Source organism: Equus caballus, chromosome 1 (assembly GCF_041296265.1).
Source record: "Equus caballus isolate H_3958 breed thoroughbred chromosome 1, TB-T2T, whole genome shotgun sequence".
Taxonomy (NCBI): domain Eukaryota; kingdom Metazoa; phylum Chordata; class Mammalia; order Perissodactyla; family Equidae; genus Equus; species Equus caballus.
Genome location: NC_091684.1, coordinates 93,748,229 through 93,772,089, shown reverse-complemented (window position 1 = coordinate 93,772,089; position 23,861 = coordinate 93,748,229). Strand labels below are relative to the sequence as shown.

General features: G+C 43.6%; 1 protein-coding gene across 6 annotated transcripts in view; it reads left to right on the top strand.

The window, feature by feature from the left end:
• Positions 1–13,740: 13,740 nt before the first annotated feature.
• Positions 13,741–23,861, top strand: part of WDFY4 (WDFY family member 4) — a 299,923-nt gene continuing 289,802 nt past the window's right edge. The window contains exon 1 of one of the 6 annotated variants that reach the window (XM_023648250.2): positions 13,741–13,889. The gene's annotated coding sequence lies outside the window, so the exon portion shown is untranslated. Of the gene's footprint in view, positions 14,044–14,070; positions 14,428–23,861 lie in introns of those variants that run through there. The other 5 variants (XM_023648246.2, XM_070264996.1, XM_070264992.1 and 2 more) reach the window with 5 other exon arrangements.

Genomic DNA, 23,861 nt, shown 5'->3' with positions numbered 1-23,861 from the left:
CAGAGGATGATACACTTCGTACCCGAGTCCGTTTCCTGTTTTTGATGTTGCGCTGTAGTTACTTAAGATGTCACCGTTGGGGAGACTAGGTAAAGGGTACATGAGACCTCTTTGTACCATTTTTGCAACTTTCTGGGAATCTATAGTCATTTGAAAATAAAAAGTTTAAAATGTAGCATACAAAATAGTGAACAGTCACTAATAGCAACTATTTACATTCCTAACCTATTATGTAAACACATAGATCTTCATAAGATGTTAAAACTTTGCTAATGTATTTTATTATTACACTTTTAAAGCTTTCTTTAAAAGATCAAAAGGCGAAATGTGTATGATAATGAATGAATATAAAAAATTGGAATAAAAACTATTTGAACAAAATGAAATTTTTATTGTGATTTAAAAAATATGAAATAAATGTGAAAATTAAACTGTTGGCAATTCTGGTGTTCATTTTGCATCGAGTGGCCAGTGTGAAGGATCAGTGGCAGATTTTATGCATGTTATGTCTAGAAGTACATATATGCACTTAGGAGTAAGTGAATGGTTTAATGGTGTAAAACACTTCCAGGCTGCTGTGTAGAACCATTGTGAATATTGCCCTGATGTCTAAGTACCTATGGGACTGTGAATTTGAACTCTAAGAGAAGCGAGAAAATGGATGCTTGGCACTATCGGGAAATGAGATTTTGTTATGGAGAATGTCCTACTTTCAAGTGATCTAAGAGGAAGGATTTGAAAAGTTAATTTGATTTTTTTCTGTTTTCGTATTCAGTTCCTCCCCATACGCTGAAGCAGTGTCCGCGTTGGCCATGGCACAGCCTATAAACCTAAACCTGAGCCTCCAAACCAAATCCATGACATTTGGATGTCTACACAAGCTGTATAATATGTTACTTTAAAGGCTTGTAAGATTAAACCCTTCAGATGATTTCCCACAGAGAGCAGCTTTCCGCACAAAGGTTTGCTTTGGGATTTATGCATGCCCCACATCATTCAAAAAAGGATTGGAGGCAGATATAGAAAAAGCCTTTTCTGAATATCGGGTTGTTTCCTTAGGATCGATTCATAAGAGGGTAAACAAAACACTTGAAGTTTGGGGTTTCCTGCAAGAAACGTCTGGAAGAAAAAGGCAATCAATCTCCATGGGTGATAGGTACCTCCACCCATATGCAGAGCAATTATTCCCACATTTCATAGTTTTCCGGAAGCACAGAGAGGTACTTCTGCAGAGGCCCCAGCCATAATGAGTTATAACGAAACTGCCTGTAAATTTTCCCTCAAAACTTGAAGTGAACCTGTGGCTGAGGTTTGAGAAGTCAAATGTGCTCCCTGGGCTAGCACCTCAGCAGGTGTGAGCAGAAAGCAGAAGTGGCCTCGCCCGCCTGCCCTTTCCCCATCCTTCAGCATCAAGCCAGCCCCCGCAGCGGCTCCCGTGCTGGCAGCTTCCCGGGGGGTGTGGGGAAGCCCCTGCGGTGGGTGACCGTGAGCTGTTTGAGCCGCAGGTTCTGCTGGTGATTGGTGGGGGGCTGGGAGTCCCCCTCTGAAGGAGCAGGTAATGCCCCTGGGCCTGCACATCCTCACAGCCAGGATGTGGTCTCCAGTCTGGCAACCGCCCCATGAGGGCAGAGGAGGGATCCGCAGCCCCTTTTTAGAGATGGGTGGGGGAGGGCTTGGAGCAGTGACCTGCTCTTCGGCCCCACTGTTTCCCAGCTCTTGCTTCCCCATTCTAGATGTTCTCATTATCCTTCTGATGAGTCGTATAGCCCCGGGACCATGCTGGCCCTGGAGCATGGGCGGAGAAGGCGTTTCTCTTCTTTTCCTCCTAATTTCTTATGTGATCAGCAAGCTTCTGAGACAGTGGTGTGCTGGTAAACGCTTAACAACCAGCTCTCAAAAAATGCATCTATCTATCAAGTTTATTATAAATTTTACTGATAGAAAGTACATGGAGCACATAATTTACAAATATTAATAAAATATACAATTCTCTACTGCAAATTCCACATGGCCAATTGATTCTTACAGAATGCTTTCATAACTTTTTGCCAAACTTTTGAATCCGTAGCCAACCCATGGTCTCAATTAAACCACGGTGTGACAAATGGGATTGCACCCTGATCTACAAAGCTTTACTCAATAATGTATAGTCATTAAATCTGTTAGTCACCGTTCAACTATTTCTCATCCTCATATTCACCAAACTGAAGCCACTTTCAGCTTGAGCACTATGTATGTCAGAGCTTTACTCAGTCGTCCATGGCATGAGGGACTCTATCAAATTGGCTAATGGTTTTCAATCACTGGAAAAATATTTCCTCAATGTTTTGTGCTGTTCCCAATGTAAAGGCTATAGACACAACACAATATAAATTTAATCCACATTATTAATATTTTCTCCACCACTTTCTTCAGTCTAATCAACAAACAAGAAAAGTCCTTGTTTGTAGCATATTCCAGTTTCTGTGGTGTAAATTCTTCCATTGAGGCCAATTTTAAAACACCAACATGACGTCACTAAACACAGACACGGGAGATGTGCGGTTGAGCATCATTATTAAGCGTTTCCACCACACGGATATGGTAGATGCTGGCAACCTCAATAGCACAAGAGTAAAATCTGACAAAATGAGAAGTATCTACTACCTTTGTTTTTAGTATAATTTATTTAAAGATGAATTTATATAATTTATGCAATTTAACATTAAAATTTTAATGACACAAGAATATTTTCCTTCTCTCCAGGTCAATCATGCTTCTTGGTTCTAAAGATAATGTTTTGTTTGAACCCACAATATTGTCAATGCCGTTTATTAGTTTTCTAGTTTTTGGAGTCAGCCTATCAACAAAGCAAGTAAGAGACTTGTAGTGGGCTAGCACGAATATTTTAAACGATGGTGATATGAAAAAAGTAAGAAACAAAAATAGGGGGAGGAGAGAGGAAGGAAGAAGAACTATAATAGCGTCCCTATCTTTCATGGCAGCAAATACTGTCTTAACTCAGTACACAGAAGAGAGAATACACTATTTAAAGTCATGAAGGCAATTACTAGGAGGAGATATAAAAATATAATGAATAGAATTGGAAAGACAGCATTTAAAAGAATAAAATAAAGACATAATTAAAAATCAAGAATGAGTATGGGAGAGGAAGAAGAGAATAGTGTAAGCATGCTAATTTTCTTATTTTTCATGTCTGAAAGTGTAAAGCTACTGTATAAAATTATTCCTGGGGCCTGCCCAGTGGCCTAGTGGTTAAGTTTGTGTGCTCTGCTTGGGTGGCCCAGGGTTCTCAGGTTCAGATCACCGGCCAGCACCTATATACCATTGGTCAAGCCATGCTGTGGCGGAGTCCTACATACAAAATAGAGGAGGACTGGCACAGATGTTAGCTCAGGGCCAATCGTCCTCACCAAAAAAAAAAAATTATTCCTAAAAGAGGAGTATCAGTTAAAGTTGTAATGGTAAGCATCAGAAGATCTAGTGATTATTCGGGCAAAGGGGAAAATGATCATGGGCAAAAGGGGAGCTACTTTTTATGTTCTTATAAACTGCACTTTGCTTCCGTGTGCAAGTATACTTTTATAAGTGAAAAAAAGAACATAACTGCTATTTAAAAGACGACTTCTGCTTCCTCCAGCCTGGCCCACACGCATACTTTGTAGTAATCCTGTTTACAGTATGTTTTGCTTTCTCCCATGTCCACAAACATCCTGCAAGGACTGAGCTGCCTTTGGTCCCCGTTTCCAGGTCCGGCGGCCCTCCCCCTTCCTCCTGCCAGCCAGGGGGGTTCTCTGGTCCACAGGGGAGTGGTCACATTTTGTGCTTGTCTACACCCCAAATATTCACAATGTGCTAAACATTGCACTTTGCCATGCGGTGCATTCCTATTTTTAAAGCCTCATCACCCTAAGTTTATGCACATGACAAGGACGGCTCAGGGCCTTCGACGTCCTGGCGTTAGCGGCTTTACCTGGCCGGGTCCTTTCTCTGCAGTGAAGGATTGAGATAGTTAAACCAGTATTGGCCAGGGCATCGTGCCCCCAGGAGATGCGGTGTCCCCAACTAAGCAGTCACTGCCTCAGGCTCCCACCTCAGAGATCCTCACGTCTCAGAGGCCCCTTCAATGGTGGTGGGGGTGGTGGGGGTGGGGGGGTGGGGTGGGGGGAGCGGGCAGGCGGTCTGCGGGCTGCAGAGGGGGCTTCCTTCCCAGCAATTCAGGGGCAGGGCGGGAGGCGGGAAGGCATTTCCCTTGTCTGTCCCTTGAGGCTCCTTGAACTGTACTTTGCAGAAAGTCACTGATGTGTCCCCAAGCATGGCTGTGGTGAGAAGAGGGGGACGCCCTGATCCGCCCTCTTTAGGCGCTTATTCTAGTTCACTCTCGGAAGAACAAAATCTGTAGGAAACGGCTGTAATTTTCTTGATTTTCAGAGGAGGAAAGAGTCTTGGTGCAGGTGAGGACGGGGCCCGGGACCAGCCTTGCCTCTTGCCCCTCCCCGGCAAGGGGTGGCCGGTCCTCGAGCTGTCCCTTCCTCCCCGGGCCCCATCCTGCTGGGCATGGTGCTCTCGGGAGGGAGGAGGGCAGGCATCCTCTCCCACCGCATGGGCTCGGTGCCACTGGTGGGAACAGCGGCGGGCCTGCTCCCGGTGAAGTCCGGAGCTGACGTTGACCCGGGCGCTGTCTTTTTCCGCAGGGCGTGTCCGGGAGCCACGCCTGAGCTGAGGCGCAGAGGGGCCGCGGGCCAGCTGGCGAGGTGGCTCCTGGAGCGTGGCGCCCGCGCGGTCTGCCGCGCCCCGCTGCTTCCCCTGTAACCCAAAGCCGCTGTCCCCAGAGGGGTGTACAGAAGGGCAGAGGCCCCCAGGATGGCTGCAGAGGAGGGGGCCCTGCACCCCGCGCCAAAAGATGCAGAGCCCGAAGCGCCGCCCTGCGACACGGAGGAAGACGCTTCTCTTCCTCTGCATCATCTCAGTCCATCTTGGCAGGAGCTGGGAGGGCGCCTCCTCCACAGAGAGGCGTCCAAACTTGGCCAAGCTCACACATCCAGGAACGGAAGCCAGGCCCTCCGCTGTTTCTGCTCCAGAGCTCTGCCTCTCTGTGCTGTCCCCCGGGGAGCATTACCAACCTCGCTTAGCTCGTCCGAACCCACCCTCCTACCCCAGCCCTTGGCTTGGCTTCCTTCTCCCGTCCTCCAGAGTCAAACATGGCAGCATCTCCTTCAACACACCCTCGTTGCTTTCCATCTCCTTCGCCTCAAGGAGTGGATGTGCTTCGCTGTCTGGCAGAGGCTGGCTGCGAGGTGACCTCTGCGGGGCATGAGCATCTGGCTGGGTCTGAGGCTGTAAGGAGCGCAGATGAGACAGCCTTCTCTGTCCCCCTCCCCTAGCCCCCCATGGGGCTGCAGCCAGGACAGCCAGGTTCACTCAAGGTGGGTAGGGCACATGCCCCGCCACCAGCAATGGTTATGGTTGGAGGGGCCCAGCCACAGTGACTCACAGTGGCCCGATCACAGTCACCTCCCAGGTCCCATCCAGGCCACATTTGGTTGGTCCAGGTGATTCAAAGGGAGATAGAAGAGTAGACAGCGTCTCTCTCTAGAAGGCTGGGCCTCGTGTGAGAGAGGACACTCAGGAGCCATGCAGGGCGGCGTTCTGCCGCGGGTGTTGTGGATCGGGGAGGAGTCAGAAGAGACCAACAGGTGCAATGACGCAGAGTGGGAAGCAGGGACCAGAGAAACAGCATGTCCTGCTTGCTTTGACGAAGCCAGTCACTCCTTTTCTGCGTCCCTGACCAAAAGCCAACCCAGCGAGGCATAGGAAGAAGCACGAAGTCCCATCTAGACCCTTCCTTAGGGTTCCCTAAGGACAGTGCAGAAAAGTCTTGTCTCCAGAAACTGGGTCTCCATTCTCTGCCCAAGCTCCGTCCAAGATGTCGGTGAAGCCACCTTGCCCAGACACCCCTGCCAGTATGTGGCTGCCCTCATTCGGTGCTCGTCCAGGAAACAGATCTGGGTCTCAGCCAGGCTCTGAGGGTGCATATCAGACCCTGGGTGCCACTCTGCCTACTCCATCTTCCTGCGTACAGGCCGGAAGAGCAGAGCTCAGCTCCACCCAGCCCTTCCCAGGCCCTGCCTGAGCCTGGAACCCAGGCCACCCGCACGTTCCTAGTTGGCCTCCAACCCACCTGCCTCAGGAAGTCTCCGTCTTCCTGCCCCTCTGCTTCCTGTGGCCCCTCCAGCATGGTCTCCCAGCACTCTCCAGCCTCTCTGCCATGGGGGAAGGTGTTGCCAACTGTCTTCACGGTGCTTGATGCTTTTGCTCTTGCCTTTCTTCAACCTGAAGGTAAATTCTTCTCCCCCAGGCTCTCCCTGTGGGGGAGTTCTCTGTACCCAGGAAGTGTTGAATACCGCCTTTGGAGGTGAAAAAGCAGCCCCTCCTGGGTTAGAAAGAATTTCAGAAGGGTCACTGTCCGAAAGTCTTGACCCCTCTGCCCTGTGGCCTTGCCACGCCGTCCTTGCTGCCATCTTTGTCCAAGACTGTGTTGGGCCTGCTCTGGTTGTCTGGGTCTTTCACAAATGCGGTATGCTCGTCTCCTCCTGCTCCCTCTCCCCTTTCTTCCTCCTCATCCTCACCAGGCAGCTGCTGCAGCTGTGGCTGACCTCGGGTGGCGACCAGAAGGCATCCCACTCCTTCCACGGCGTGGCCCCGTGCACTTGTGAAATGAACTCGTGTGTCACCTGGTTTCCCCCAGGTCCGTGAGCAGCCTCTGTGGCCGCATGCCCCACTGCTCAGCTGTGTCTGCTCCTGCTGGAACCACCTGGCTTCCGCTCGCCAAGCCGGCCTGTCCTGGGGCTCTCACTCAAGGTCTGGCTCCCGGCTTTGAGCCTGGCATCTCCCTGGGACTGACCTGCTTGGTGGTCACCTTCCCAGAACTCTGTCCCCACGGGTACCTACTGGATGCTATGCAAATCCTCGTTATTTTTTTCTTTAGCATTTGTTTAATTTTGTTTTTTACCTGGTAAAATGGGTTAATTTGGCTTTTACTGAGTTGTGGGAAATGATCATTTTATTTTTCATATATCTATCTATCTGATGATCCTAACACCACTCATTGACAGTCCATCTTTCCCCAAGGATTTGAGGTGTCACCTTTGAGTATCCTCAATTTGCATATGCGATTGAGGCTATTTCTGGATCTTCTGTTCTGTTCCGTTGTTCTCTCTGTTTGTCCGTGTGAACACTGTTTCCATGACAGAAGATTTAGAGTATATTTTAATTTCTGGTAAACCTAGCCTTCCTTTCTTGCTCTTTCTCTTTTAAGGAAGTTTTATGACAGAAAAAATTTGAACAAATATAAAGTAAACATAATAGTATAATGAACGCATGTACTCATGCTCCGACTTCAACCGTGATCAGCATTTTGCCATTTTTGTTTCATTTTTACCTCCACTCATTCCCCACTTAATTACTTTTATAGTTTTCTAACGTAAAATTTTATGTATGTTTAAATATACAAATCTTAACTGCACGATTTAAAAAAATTGCTTCGCCTGTGTCACCCACACCTCCATGAAGACATAAAATATTTTCATCCTGTCAAAAAATTCCTTTGGGCCTCTTTCCAGTTAATGCCTCCTTCCCAGAGGCAACCTAAGTTCTGAGTTTTTTTCACTATAGATTAATTTTGCCTGTTCGAGCATTTCATATACTAAATCTAAATTTGGTATACTAAGTTTCATATACTAAATTATGATCGGGTGCAAACTGGTGCAGCCACTATGGAAAACAATATGGAGATTCCTCAGAAAATTAAGAATAGAAATATCATATGATCCAGCTATGCCACTGCTGGGTATTTATCCAAAGAACATGAAAACATGAATGCATAAAGATACATGCACCCCTATGTTCATCGCAGCATTATTCACAATGGCCAAGACTTGGAAGCAACATAGGCGCCCATCAAGGGATGAATGGATAAAGAAGATGTGGTATTTATACGCAATGGAACACTACTCAGCCATAAGAAATGGTGAAATCTGGCCATTTGTGACAACATTGACAGACCTTGAGGGTATTATGCTAAGTGAAATAAGTCAGATACCACAGAATCTCACTCATAAATAGAAGATAAAAATAACAGCAAACAATCACATAGAGACAGAGATTGGATTAATGGGTACCAGAGGGGAAGTGGGGAGGGAGGAGGGTGAAAGAGGTGATTAAGATCATGTGTGTGGTCATGGATTATGATTAGTCTTTGGGTGGTGAACATGATGTAATCTACGCAGGAATCAAAATACATACCTGAAATTTATATAATGTTATAAACCAATGTTACCACAATAAAAAATAAAAAAGAACTGTGAAGCTATTATGAATACTCATGCACAACCTTTGTGTGGACACGTGTTTTCATTTATCTGGCTAAGTACGCGGGAGTGGAATTGCTAGGTCACGTGGTTAGCGTATATTTAACTTTATAAGAAACAGCAAAGCTGCTTACAAAAGTAATTGTATCATCATACATTCTTATTAGCAATGCAGGAGCATTCCGGTTGCTTCACATCCTTATCAATTGGTGTTGATTATCTTTTTAATTTTTTAGCCATTCTGGTGGGTGTGCTAAGGTGTCTCAATGTGGTTTTAATTTGTACTTACCTCATAATTAACAGTACTGAGCATCTTTTCATCTACTTTTTGGCCATTTGTATTTATATTTAAATATATATACAAATATTTTTTTTGGTGTCTAAGTCTTTTGTCTGGTTTTTATTGGCTTGTTTATCTCTTGATTATTGATTTGTTGGAGTTCTTTATACATTCTGGATACTTCCTTGGTCAGATATATGCTTTGTGACTATTTTATCCCCGATTGTGACTTGCCTTTTCATTCCCTAACAGTGTCTTTTGATTAGAAGAGATTTTTAATTTTGATAAAGTCTAATTTATTAGTCTTTTTCTTTATGGTTATTCCTTTCTGTGTCCTTTCCAAGAAAGCTCCCCAGGCTGCGTAGATATTCTCCTATGTTTTCTCCTAGGAGCATTATAGCTTTAGCATCTTCATTTTGGTCTAAGAAACATCTTGATTTTTTTTTTTTTGGTATATGGTGTGAGGTAGGGGTCGAGATTGATTTATTTTCATCATGGACATTCATGTTGTTCCAGCACCATTTCTTGAACAGGCTTTTGTTTCCCAAGGATCTTTTTTCAAAACATTCCCTCACATTCCTTATTGCCACGACCTGCACCCCTCTCCCCTTCCTAGCCTACTCCTCACTGATATCCTCAGTCTGCTCCCATGAGAACTCCCCCAAAGTCAAGAGTCTTTAGGGGGACCTAATTTCTGTCAATGCCATGTAAATGGTGTGAGGGTAAACAGGAGCTCAGAGTTACACTGAAGTCTCAGCTGTCTATTCCTACTTCCCCAAAATAAAACCGTTTTGGCACAACAGATGTGTGGCTGTGTACAGTGGCTGAGATCTGCATGGTGTGAATGATGTTCATGAACTCCTCAAAGACAGACTGGATCTTACCACCCCAGGCATCTCACGCCGTGTCAGTCATATGATGGTGCTGAGGAGATGGCAGTGGAATAAATGGAAGTGTCAATCATGAGAGGCCTATCCAATGACCTATTGAAGCTCACATCCATAGTGTTGCCAGCATTGTTTCATCCACACAGATAAATGAGCATTTAACTGAATGGCAGCTTATGGTTCTTCTGTATCTTCTCAATGGGCTCCTTTTGAGTTTTGTGTCAATACTACTAAAGTGGAGTTGTAGATTCTACCTTCCATCTATTACTGTTGAAAATTAGGAAAGTATTTTCCTGTTTACAGTTTTCCAATCCCTACTCCCTTCTCTAAGTGTCATGTACAACGTAGGAAACTTGCAACAGTGTGCTTATGTTTACCCCCTCATCTTTCGTGCAATTGTTGTCTATATCTCATCGACATATGGTATGGACTCCAAAGTACAGTGTTACAATTTTGCTTTAAATAGCCATAATTTTAAAGAAATTAAGACTAGAAGAAGTACGTAATTTGTTCTATTTGCTCACATGTTAGCCATTAATAGTACTATTCTTTCCTTTCTGTAGATCTAAGTTTCCATCTGATGTCATCTCCTTTCAGTCTCAAAAACTTTCTTTAGAATTTCTTGTAGTGCAAGTCTCCCAGAGAGGAATAATTTCAGCTGTCATGATCTGAAAATAACTTTATTTTATCCTCCTTTCTTCAAGGATATCATTGGGGAAAGAATTATAGATTAGCAATTTTTGTTTTGTTTTTGTTAGAGATGTGTTTCCATGGTCTCACAACTTCCATTGAATCGGATAAAACATCTGCCTGAGGTTGTGCTTTTGTCCCCCTATATGTAATATTTCTTTTCTCTGACTGCTTTTAAGAAAATCTTTTTATTTTTAATTTTCAGGACTTTGACTGTCATGCGCCTAAGTGTGGTTTTCTTTCTATTTTTTTCCTGCTTGGGGTTTATTAAACCTATTGCATCTGCAATTTGCTGTTTTTCCAACAAACTTTGCAAATTTCAAACATTATTTCCTCAAGTATTTTTTCCTGCTCTCTTCTCTCTCTTCTTTTTTCTCTGGGACTCACGTCACACATATATTATACCATTTGATATTGTCCCAAAGACAATTGAATGCATGCTTATTTTTCTTCAATCTTTTTTCTCTTCTTCCTTCATGTTGAGTAATTTCTATTGATCTTTATGTTCATTAAACTGTTTTTTTTTGAAGTCACCAATCTGCTGTTGACCCATCAGTAAAATTTTTATTTCAAATATACTTTTCAGTTCTAGAATTTACTTTTAAATCTTCTTATGTTTTCCATTTATTTACTGTAATTTTACACCTTTCAATTATTATGGCTATCTTTTCTTTAAAGAAAATCCTTGAATATATATTTCTTATATATATATATATATATATAAGTCCTTGAATATATATTTCTAACAGTTGCTTCAAAGTCCTTGTGTGATCATTTCAATGTCTGGTTCACATCGGGGTCTGTTTCTATTGATAGTTATTTTTCTTGTTATGGGTCACATTTTTCTGTTTCTTCAGATTTCTACTCTTTTCAGTTGTATGCTGGACAGGGTGGATGTTACACTGAAAGGATGTTGCATTATGTTTTCTTCCTTTAAAGGATGATGTTTTGTTCTGGTTAGCAGTTAATTTACTGGAATATCCTTTCAGTTCTGCCAGACTTGCTTTTATTCTTTCTAAGGACTTTTCTATTTCAATCTTGAACTTGTTCCTAGTTCGTGGCTCCCATTCTAGGGGGTGGTTCTTATTTCTCAGGTGGAGCTTTCTAGGTGTAAGATAAAATCCCAGGCTGCTCAGTGAGGGCTCTCCATTCTGGATGGGATGGAACTCCAGCATCCTTAATACTGCCCAACCTCTGTTACCTCCACTCCGTTCTCAGCCGTGGAGCAGGTCTCTTGGAGTCTCATCCTGTGATGCACAGGCCAAGAACACACACAACAAATTCCCACAAAACGCACTCTTCTTAGGACCCCATCCTGGAAATTCCAGTCCCTTCAGAAGCCTAGAACTCTCTGACTTACACCTTTTCAGTTCAGAGAGATTATTGCCCCTGGGGTTCCACTTTCCTGCAGCACAGTGGGAAAGTACCTATAGGAAGAAAACCAGGGCAATGGTGGGGCTCATCCTATGTACTTTTCTCATCCCAAGGATCACAGACTCGTGCTGCTTGCTATCCAATGCCTAAAAACAGTTGTCTTATATTTTTCTCCTATTTTAGAGTTACTTTCAATGGAGAGGTATGTCGTGTACTAGTTATGCTGTGATAACTGGAAGCAGAAGTATAAATGCTATTTTCGGACATCTAAAAAAAAATCACAGAATCTCACATTTCCCCTAAACAAAAATACACATTTACGTGAGCAGTTCATAGCCGCCCTGGTGGCTTCAGTCTCTTAGCACTGGCAACTCTCTCAATAACAACAACCCACATTGTCCAGCCCCTTTTAGTGTTTAAAAACCCTCTTGCAAATATTACTTTATTTGTTCCTTACAATGTTGCATTAGTTCCATTCCACACATAAGAGGCAGGTTTTCTTAAGTTTGAAGATGTTAATTGTCTTAGTACAGTACTGAGAATTTCAACCCAGATTTTCAACCTAGGATCCAGCCTCAACTAACCTATCGTCCTTAGTCAACAAAAACAGGTCTCTTCCTAGGAAAGAGTCTTGTACCAGCTGCCAAGAAAATTAACATTTTCTCCCATAATGGGACACATTCTATAGCACAAGGGATCTCAGAAATAGTACAACCATGGATTTTAAATCATTGCTTTAAAAGAAATTGGAGGGAGCTGGCCATGGGGCATAGTGATTGAGTTCGCGCACTCTGCTTCAGTGGCCTGGGGTTCACGGGTTTGGATCCTGGACACTGCCCTACACACTGCTCATCAAGCCATGCTGTGGTAGTGTCCCACAGAAAAGGACTAGAATAACTTACAACCATGATATACAACTATGTACTGGGGCTTTGGGGAGAAAAAAAAAGGAAACATTGGCAACAGATGTTAGCTCAGGGCCAATCTGCCTCATCAAAAAGCACACCTTTAAAAAATAAAAAGAAATTGGAGCTCATTCTGGCTCAACGAGGTGATTCTTGTGCTGTTGCACATCCCATTGCCTGTCTTGGGGTGACCCCCGATGTGCCACACCCTGCCAGCTTCCTCTAGCATCCTTTCTACCCATGGACAGTGGATGAGAAGTGAAAACTCAAGCAGGGATGTTGGTACCTCTGACTCCTGCTGGGGAGTGGCATGGGCTCAGCATGGGCATGTGGACCAGTGCTTAAGCTGGACCAGCCTTCTATTTTGGCTGCCGTCTACCAGCAGATTCGCATTGGCGAGAGCTGAGCTTTGCTTACAAACATTGATTTCATCTTTGAACCAATTTCAGAGCCTTTCTGCCTCCCGTGACCAATGGTGTTGCCTCCCACTTATAGTTCCTCATAAACAGTAGCTGGCTGTGAGCTAGGAACAGGTGAGCTAGCTTTAAGGACCAGGCGTTCGTGCTACCCACTGCTCCTGCCCATGTGGCACAGGGAGGCGTTGTGTTTGAATGGCTATCCTGGGTGGTCCTACGTCGAGGATGTTATGGATAGATGAGATGAAATGATTCAATCTAATATACTCAAGGGCAAGAAAACTTTGATACTGAGTTTCCGAGAACGTCATTCTATGACTTCAACTTTCCTTTCATCAAGACCCGGTCTTGACCATCTGACCTTAAAGGACTCCCTTGATCCGTGGTGCAAGTTAGGGATGAAGAGGGAAGAGGAAGGAATCCACATGAGAAGCTTTCTCTGGACCTGGCGGGGAGGGGCTGATGAGCCCATGCAATGTCCATGATGGCACTTTAGACACACCTCTAATCAAATTCACCTAAACGGCATTATCATCCTCATTTCTCGGAGGCTCAGTGAGGACACGTGCGACCAAGGAAGAAAGGAAAAGTCCAGCCTGATAGCACAGGGCCAGCTTCTTTGTCCACTATTTCCTCTTTGTCCTCAGCCCCACCCAGCCCTGCTTGACCCCTGAGTGACCTGCCCTAGGGGGCCTCGCTGCAGGGCCCGAGTCACCCACCACCCGCCAGAACTCAGGGGGTTCTGCTGATGGCTGGGGAGTGGGCAGAATCAGGCATCTGCCAAGTCTCCACTTCTGCTTTCTCCAGGAAATGAGCAGAGCCCCAGCTCCAGTGATTCATAGCGAAACGCAGTTGAAGACTGACGATGCTGGGCTGAGCTCTCCTCCTCCAAGCCTGGGGGGCTGTGGCCAGCTATGGGGGCACCCACGCTGTCTGACGTCTGCAGGCCCTGACTGCCACACCTCCGGGTAGGTCATCTTGCTCTTGGCCAGGCCAGGCCAGGCCAGAGGTGGACATGGGAGTCGTATCTGTTGGGACATGGGGGGGTGCTTCCTGGACAGCTAAGCTTGGGAGCACATGACCACCGGTGCCTGATCTGGGTTTGTGGATGCGGGAGAGGAGGTGAGCAAGGAGCAGGAAGTGTGTGCAGGGTGGGCGGTGTGCGTGCGTGGTCAGGGCCACTCTGCTGCCTGGGTCTGCTGGGGTGTCTGTCACTGTTGGGGTTTGCCCAGCCAGGCCGGTTTCCACCTCTGTTCCTCATCCTCCTACCTCGGGTCAAGCCCTTTCCCACGATTTTCCTGAGAAAGGTGGCCTGCTATACCCGGGAGAGACTGGACACCAGCCTGTCTGTGCCGATTTCCATGGATGGAGAGAGGGACCGACTGTGGGCTCCCCTGCCCAGGCCCTGTGTAGGCCTCTGAAGGGTGCCGAGCAGTGGGGGCTGCCTCAGACTGGTCACCAAGAGAGCTGGTCTGTCCTGGCCCTGTGGTCACTCCTGGGGGTCTGGTAAGTAGGTGCCTCTTCGGGCCTCACCTTCCGCCAGTGAATTACCACATTGAACCTTAGAAACCCCGACATTTTCTGCATAAGCAGGAACCACCTTGCTCATGGAGAATTTGCTCTTCTCCCCCCTGAAATGGCACGTTATAGAACACGGAACCAATTCTTTGTCCAAACCTCCCCGAAGCATGAGAAGTTCATCCGGTAACTAAGGATTTCATGTATCGTCCTTTCCGTGGAATGCTTCGATTTTAATATGATTTTCTGCATAGTCATCCATTTAATCATTCAACAAATATTTATCAAGAGCCATGTTCTGCCAGGCATGGCTGAAGGTGACAGGGTCAGGGAGCAGGGGTCGGTGGTACTTGGTGCTGTGGGCTGAAGTAAGATGGAAAGCAGGGGGTAGGGTGGGGGGCCGGAGGCTGGGGAATGAATGCACCTTCTGGGTGGAGACCGAAGGAAGGGAGGGAGGGCCTGAGCCATGTGGGTTTCTGAGAAGCGTTCTTGGTGGGGGAACGGAGAAGGCCGGGTGCAGAGGAGGAGGCCTGGCAGAGGCCAGCGTGGCAGAGAGGGCTGAGGGGGCACCAGGTGACCCGGCCAGACAAGGATGGGCTGGGGTCAGGTCAGGGAGGGCCTTCCTGTCCAGCGAGAGGACCTGGGCTGTACTCCTCCAGACTTGGAAGCTTTTAAATGTTGAATAGATGGAAAAGAAAATTTAGAAAAAGTGTAGGGTATAAGGGATAAAAATAACATAAACGCTGTGAGCCGCCGTCTTAGTGGTTTTTTAGAGATCATCAGCATCTTTGAATCCCTCCGTCTTCTTGCACTTCTCCCTCTCGTCAGGGAAAACTCTTGTGCTGCATCTGAGACTGACCGTTCCTTAGCTTTCCCTTACAGTTTCACCTCGTATGTTTTAATCGCTAAATTTGTGTTATTTAGTTTCGCATGCTTTTGAACTTTGCAAATAGGAACTGAATATTTCTTTAAGACTTGCTTAATTTGCTCAAAATTATGTTTCTGAAATTCCCTGATATTGTTGCGTGTGCCTCTAAGTCATTCATGTCGACCGCTGTATAGTATTCTGTTATATATGAATATATTTCAGTATACTTCTCCAGCTCGCTGCTGATGGGCGCTTGTGATATTTCTCGGTTTTTTGTTTTTTTCTATTACAAGCTGCCAGGGGCTCTAGCCCCTGTGCATGTGGCTAGGACTCTCCCTGGACGTGTACCCTGGGGCGTGCGTGCAAGAATTCCTTGCTACACGTCCCCACTAACATTTCAAATTGGTGGAGTTTTAATTTTTTTCAGTCCAGTGAAAATGAAAAGCTATCTATGTTTTTAATTTGCATTTCCTGAATTACTAAGGTTGGGCATCTTTTTAGATGCTTATTGGCCATTCTGGAATCCTTTTCCTATTCACATCTTTTGCCCATTTCTTTATGGGGTCATCTGTTTTTCATCCCACTGATTTTCTGTAATTTAATATATATTTGGATATTAATCCTTTGTTACTTGCATATTTTGTAAATGTTTTTTCTCTTGTTTGTGCCTTGTCTCCTTATGTTCTTTGTGATTTCTACTAATGACTAAATTTCTTAATTTCCAATGAGCTTAATTTATCCGTACGTTCCTTTACGACACACACTTGTCACATGTTGTCTAAGAAATTCTCCTCCACTATAAAGTCATAAAATGATTCTCTTACATTATTCAAAATATTAAAAATAATTTTCCTTTCTCATTTAGGTCTTCAGTGCCACCTAGAAATGCTTTTTCTGTATGATGCAAGATAGGCACTAATATTTTATTTTATTTTGTTTTTCCCATACCAATAACTAGGAGTCTTAGCCCCATTAATTAAAAAGGCCGTTCTTTAGCCACGGACGTCCAACAGCTCTGCTGTAAATCGAGTTCTTCTGTATGTGTGGTCTGCTTCTGGGCTCACTATTCTGTCACCTTGTTTTTCCCTTTGTCAGTACTATATAATCTTATCAACTACAGGCTTATAGTAAACGCTGATATCTGGGCAGAGTCTTCTCATCTTTTCCTTCTTCTTCCATTCTGTCCTGACGTTCTTGGTACTTTTTCCCTTCATGTGAACGTTGGGATCAGCTTCTCAGGTTCAACGAAAAAGCTGCATTCAGCTTTGAATTTGGAGAAAAGTGCTATCTTTAGGAAAACGACTCCTCCAAATCATGAGCATGGCTTGTCTCCTCATTTATTAGGTCTTCTTGAAAGTATTTAAACAAAATTTTATACTTTTCTTCATAAAAGTAGTGCATATTTTGCCGAGATTTATTCCTAGGTGGTTTGTGTTTTTATATCATTTCAATTACCATTAAAATATGGGGTTTTTTACTCTTGCTGACGTCTGCTTGTATTTTAAAGAAGAATTATTTTAGCTCTTCCATGGGTGGCAAAAGAAGAAGCAAGACTATCAGTTAAGAGGCTGTGGTAACAATCCCGGCTGGAGGGCACGGTGGCGGCCCCACAGTGATAGTGGTAGAGATAATGAGAGGTCGTCAGATTGGTGAGATTCTAGATACCGTTTGAATGTGGATTTGATGATGACGTAAGTGTAGAGTCAGAGAGAGAGAAGTTAAAAATGACCCCAGAGGGACAGGGAGAATGGAGTGGACATTTACTGAGCTGGGTCGAGGGCAGAGGGAGCACATTTGCAAGGTGCTGGTTATTCCAGAATATAGATTTGAATCTATAAAGATGGAGATGCTGTTAGACAGTATTAGACATCAAGTGGAGAAACGAAGTTGTGACACCCCCTGCCCTCATGTGACCTTCATAGTAGAAAAGCGCGACAGCTTGACCACCTAGGGAGAGGGGAGATGTCTTGTGCAGGGGGAAAGGGGGATGATGAACTCGATGTTCATAGAGCTGCCACCCAGTTATCTACACCTAGGGCCCTGCATTTGTTATCTCCCTCCAAGGGCTGATAACCATCAAAATGCACCTGTATTTTGCATCTGAAACGATGGCTCCAGGCAACACGACCAAGGCCTTGGCTGATGGCGCCATTTGAAGCACCTGTTAAAAGCTTGTCTCCAAGTCTAGACCTGTGCTAACATGGTGGCCCATAGCCGCTCCTGAAATGTGCCAGTCTAAACTGAGACGTGCTCTAAGTGTAAAACGCACATTAGATGTCAAAGATACTACAACAGAAAAAAAGTAAAATATCTCATTAATACTCAAAAATATTGATTCAATGTCGAAGTGATAATATTTTGGATATATTGGGTTAAACAAAATATATTTAAAAATATATCTAAATAAATAGGTTTAATTAACTTAGCTTATTCATTTTTTACTGTTTTAACGGGGCTACCAAAAACTTTAAAATTACACATGTGGCTTGAATTTGTGGCTGGCTTCGTATTTCTGTTGGGCAGCCATCCTGCAGAGCGATGATACCTCTTGTTTCACGGCCAGAGGCTTTTGTGGAGAACACAGTTCAAGAAGGATGGGAAATTCGAGAAGTGAAAAGCTACCTGTCCCAAATAATTCCAAGGAGAAAGAAAGTAGGAATAGTAAGAAGAATGGATTTAGTACTTAGAATAAACCAGACACTGGCCGGGGTCCTGGTATGTGTAACCTCACTTAATCCCCACACTGAGGTCAGTTTCATTACTCCCATTCTACAGACAAGAAAATGGAGGCTCAGAGGATGAAGGTCCTTCACCCTCAGACAGTAAGTGACTCAGCTGAGATTTGAACATAGTTCACTTGATGTTAAAGCCTGTGCACTTTGCATTGGGCAACTCGACCGTGACGGAGCTGAGGAAGCGACACTGCTGGAGAGAAGTGTGAAAACTGCTCTTCCCTTTTGGCAAATAGTTAATCCTTCTTTTGAGAATTCATCTTCACAGATGATTCACAGCCAGCAAAATGGTTGCACCCGGATCCTTTCTTCCAGCATCCTGCACAACAGCAGAGCACCCATTATTAGGGAGTGAGAGAGTCAATTAAGGACCATCGAGGAAGAGAGTGCTTCTTGGTCATTAAACCTGATAATTTAAGGAAAAGGGCAGCATAAAAAAATACGTTTATTATATGAGGCTGGATGATTAATGCAAGGAAACTACTTATACATACATCAATTACAAGTAAAATACACTTTGATGTGAAAAGTGGTATTCAAGAAAGGGGAGATACTTGATTTTTATGTTTGCAATACAATAATAATAAAATTGGCAAGTAGCACTCCAATAACAGCTTTTTAAAGGATATGCACTAAATAGAAAGAGATACACACACCTGAAGAAACTGAGTCATGGAGGTGGGCGAGGGCGTATCAGGAGTTGATAATGCTGAAACACGCTACTGGGAGCCCACAGGGCTCTCCCGTCCTCCCTTTGAGAGCGGACCAGATCAAGGAGAGGGGCCCCACCTGCAGAAGGCGGCGGGCTGGGAGATGCTATAACAGAGAGGCCTTGGCGACCTGCAGCTCCCACCGGCGCCCCCCAACCCGCCCCGTGCTCTGCCCTGAGAATGGGCATCCTTTAGGAGCGGCAGGCGGGCAGCGATGCAGAAGGGCCTGCAGTCCAGGATGGGAACACTGAGCAACACAGCGCCCCGCGCCTGCGCAGGGTCCTGAGGCTCCCACCCGCGTGCGGGTGCGGCTCATACAGCGCATGCGCTGCAGCTGCGCAGGGCGGTTGCCACAGTCTTTGAGGACGGCGCGGGGTGAGAAAAGGCCTGGAGAATCAGGGCGGACAAATGTCCAGGTAGTCAAAGGAAAAAAACCCAGACAAACCAGGGGCACTACCCTGCGATCAGAACACAGTCTTATTATTTTATTTTAGTTTTTCCTTTCATACACCCGTCTCCGGGAAGCATTTCATTCTGCAAATGACGCGTTTACCATATTGGCTCCCGCTTGGGAAAGGCTGAGGGCGGGGTGGCTACCCCGCTAGAAAGTGATCCTACTGCTTCCCTTTGCGGAAGGGATCCCCCACCATCACCAGCTAAAATATCACCTTCCTCCCCAGAAGTTCTTCTTTTCTGACACAATTTAAAGAGTCTGAATCGTCTCGTTTTTGACGTGTGTATTTTATGTGATGCTATCCCCGCCCCCAAAACATTAATTAGATAATTGTGGCCTTTTACTATTGATAGAAACTTAGAATTGAGGAAATACTGGAATGAGAACGATGAAGCGTATTCATGAGTGAGGATAACACAAGGAAGAAAGAGATGCATAAGGCAGTCGGTACTGAGGAAAATCGCCAGATTTGGGAATTACAAAATGCACACTTTTGTTCTCATTGACTCCACAAACCGTGTCCACGCGTGAGTGACTGTCCCTCCCAGGCTCCCCCTCACCTGCACGTGGGGATGATCCTAATGCTGCACACCTGGTGTAATAACTAAGTGAGATCAAGTGTGGAGGCAGTATTGAAAACTGCCAAGTGCCATCACGTGCTGGTAGTGGCTGCTTGCTTGATTTATTTTTATTGCAGTAACATTGGTTTTTAACATTATATAAATTTCAGGTGTATGTCATTATATTTTGATTTCTATGTAGATTGCATCATGTTCACCGCCCAAAGACTAATTACAATCCATCACCACACACATACCTAAACACCCCTTTCACCATCCTCCCTCCCCCCTTCCTCTCTGATAACCACTAATCCAATCTCTGTTGCTATGTGTTTGTTTGTTGTTGTTTTTATCTTCTACTTATGAGTGGGATCATATGGTATTTGACTTTCTCCCTCTGACTTATTTCACTTCGAATAATACCCTCAAGGTCCATCATCTATGTTGTCACAAATGGCAAGATTTCATCCTTTTTTGTGGCTGAGTAGTATTCCATTGTGCATGTATACCACATCTTCTTTATCCATTCCTCCCTTGATGGGCACCTAGGTTGCTTCCAAGTCTTGGCTATTGTGAATAATGCTGCAATGAAGATAGGGGTGCATGTATCTTTATGCATTTGCGTTTTCATGTTCTTTGGCTGAATACCCAGCACTGGAATAGCTGGATCATATGGTAGATCTATTCCTAATTTTTTGAGGAATCTCCATACTGTTTTCCATAGTGGCTGCACCAGTTTGCACTCCCACCAGCAGTGTATGAGGGTTCCCTTCTCTCCACATCCTCTCCTACACTTATTGTTTCCTGTCTTGTTAATTACAGCCATTCTGACCGGAGTGAGGTGATACCTCATTGTAGTTTTGATTTGCATTTCCCTCACAGTTAATGATATTGAACATCTTTTCATGTGCCTGTTGGCCATCTGCATATCTTCTTTGGAGAAATGTCTGTTCAGATCTTTTGCCCATTTTTAAATTGGGTTGTTGGTTTTTTGTGTTGAGGTGTATCAGTTCTTTGTATATTTTGGATATTAACTCCTTATCTGATATATAGTTTGCAAATATCTTCTCCCAATTGCTAGGTTGTCTTTTTGTTTTGTTGATGGTTTCCTTTGCTGTGCAGAAGGTTGCTTGATGTAGTCTCATTTGTTTATTTTTTCTGTTGTTTCCCTTGCCTGGTCAGACATCATCCTTGAAAATATTCTGCAAAGGCCAGTGTCAGAGAGCGTATTGCCTATGTTTTCTTCTGGAAGTTTCATGTCTTACATTCAAGTCTTTAGACCATTTTGAGTTGATTTTTGTGCATGGTGTAAGATAGTGGTCTACTTTCTTTCTTTTGCATGTGGCTGTCCACTTTTCCAAACACCATTTATTGAGCAGACTTTCCTTTCTCCAGTGTATGTTCTTGGCTCCCTTGTTGAAAATTAGTTGTCCATAAATGTGTGGGTTTATTTCTGGGCTCTCGATTCTGTTCCGTTGATCTGTGTGTCTGTTTTTGTGCAAGTACCATGCTGTTTTGATTACTATAGCTTTGTAGTATATTTTGAAATCAGAGAGTGTGATACCTCCAGCTTTGTTCTTTTTTCTCAGGATTCCTTTGGCTATTTGGGGTCTTTTGTTGTTCCATATAAATTTTAGGATTCTTTGTTCTATTTCTGTGAAAAATGTTGTTGGACCTTTGATAGGGATTTCATTGAGTCTGTACATTGCTTTAAGAAGTATGGCCATTTTAACTATGTTAATTCTTCCAATCCAAGAGCATGGAATATCTTTCCATTTCTTTGTGTCTTCTTCAATTTCTTTCAACAAAGTTTTATAGTTCTCAGTGTACAGATCTCTCACCTCTTTGGTTAAGTTTATTCATAGGCATTTTATTCTTTTTGTTGCAATCATAAATGAGATTGTATTCTTAATTTCTCTTTCTGCTACTTCATTGTTAGTGTATAGAAATGCAACTGATTTTTGTATGTTGATTTTTGTCTCCTGCAACTTGACCATATTCGTTTATTATTTCTAAAAGTTTTTTGGTGGATTCTTTAGGGTTATATATATATATAATCATGTCACCTGCAAATAGTGACAGTTTCACTTCTTCCTTTCCAGTTTGGATCCCTTTTATTTTCTTTTTCTTGCCAGATTGCTCTGGCTGGGACTTCCAGTACTGTGTTAAACAAGAGTGGCGAAAGTGGGCATCCTTGTCTAGTTTCTGTTCTTAGATGGATAGCTTTTAGTTTTTCTCTGTTGATAATGACATTAGCTGTGGATTTGCCATATATGGCCTTTATTATGTTGAGGTACTTTCCTTCTATACCCATTTTATTCAGAGGTTTTTTTCTAAAATCATAAATGGGTGCTGTATCTTATCAAATGCCTTCTCTGCATCTCTTGAGAGGATCATGTGATTTTTAGTCTTCATTTTGTTAATGTGGTGTATCACGTTGATTAAATTGCAGATGTTGAGCCATCCCTGCATCCCTGGAATGAAACCCACTTGATCATGATGCATGATCTGTTTAATGTATTGTTGTATTCAATTTGCTAGTATTTTGTTGAGGATTTTTGCATTGATGTTCATCAGTGATATTGACCTGTAATTTTCCTTTTTTGTGTTGTCCTTGTCTGGTTTTGGTATCAGGATAATGTTGGCTTTGCAGAATGAGTTAGGAAGCTTCCCCTCCTCTTCAATTTTTTGGAAGAGTTTGAGAAGGATAGGCATTAAGTCTTCTTTGAATATTTGGTAGAATTCACCAGGGAAGCCGTCTGATCCTGGACTTTTATTTTGGGGGAGGTTTTTGGTTACTGTTTCGATCTCTTTACTGGTGATTGGTCTATTCAAATTCTCTATTTCTTCTTGATTCAGTTTTAGAAGGTTGTATGATTCTAAGAATTTATCCATTTCTTCTAGGTTATCCAATTTGTTGGTGTATAGCTTTTCATAGTATTCTCTTATAATCTTTTGTGTTTCTGAGGTGTCTGTTGTAATTTATCCTCTTTCATTTCTGATTTTATTCATTTGAGCCTTCTCTCATTTTTTCTTGGTGAGTCTAGCTAAAGGTTTGTCAATTTTGTTTATCTTTTCCAACAACCAACTCTTGGTTTCATTGATTATTTCTATTGTTTTTTAGTCTATTACATTTTTTTCTGCTCTGATTTTTATTATTTCCTTCCTTATACTGATTTTGGGCTTTGTTTGTTCTTCTTTTTCCAGTTCCTTTAGGTGCACTGTTAGATTGTTTATTTGAGATTTTTCTTGTTTGTTGAGCTAGGCTTGTATTGCTATAAATTTCCCTCTTAGAACTGCTTTTGCTGTATCCCATAGATTTTCACATGTTGTATTTTCATCTTCATTCATCTCCAGGTATTTTTTGATTTCTCCTTTGATTTCTTCATTGACCAAGTTGTTGTTCAGTAGCATTTGTTTAATCTCCACATATTTGTGTCTTTTCTGATTTTCTTACTGTAGTTGATTTCTCGTTTCATACTATTGTGGTCAGAAAAGATGCTTGGTATTATTTCAATTTTCTTAAATTTATTGAGACTTGTTTTATGGCCTAATATGTGGTCAATCCTGGAGAGTGTTCCATGTGCATTTGAAAAGAATGGGTATTCTGCGGTTTTTGGGTGGAATGTTCTATGTATATCTATCAAGTCCATCTGGTCTAATGTTGTCATTTAAGGCCAGTGTTTCCTTCTTGAACTTCTGTTTGGATGATCTATCCATTGGTGTAAGTGGAGTGTTAAAGTCCCCTACTATTATTGTGTTACTGTCTATTTCTCCTTTTGGTCTGTTAGTAATTCCTTTATATATTTAGGTGATCCTATGTTGGGTGCATGGATATTTACAAGCGTTATATCCTCTTGTTGGATTGTTCCCTTTATCATTATGTAGTGTCCTTCTTTTTCACTTTCTTACAGTTATTTATTTATTTATTTTTAAGATTTTATTTTTTCCTTTTTCTCCCCAAAGCCCCCCGGTACATAGTTGTATACTCTTCGTTGTGGGTTCCTCTCTAATTGTGGCATGTGGGACGCTGCCTCAGCGTGGTCTGACGAGCAGTGCCATGTCCGCGCCCAGGATTCGAACCGACGAAACACTGGG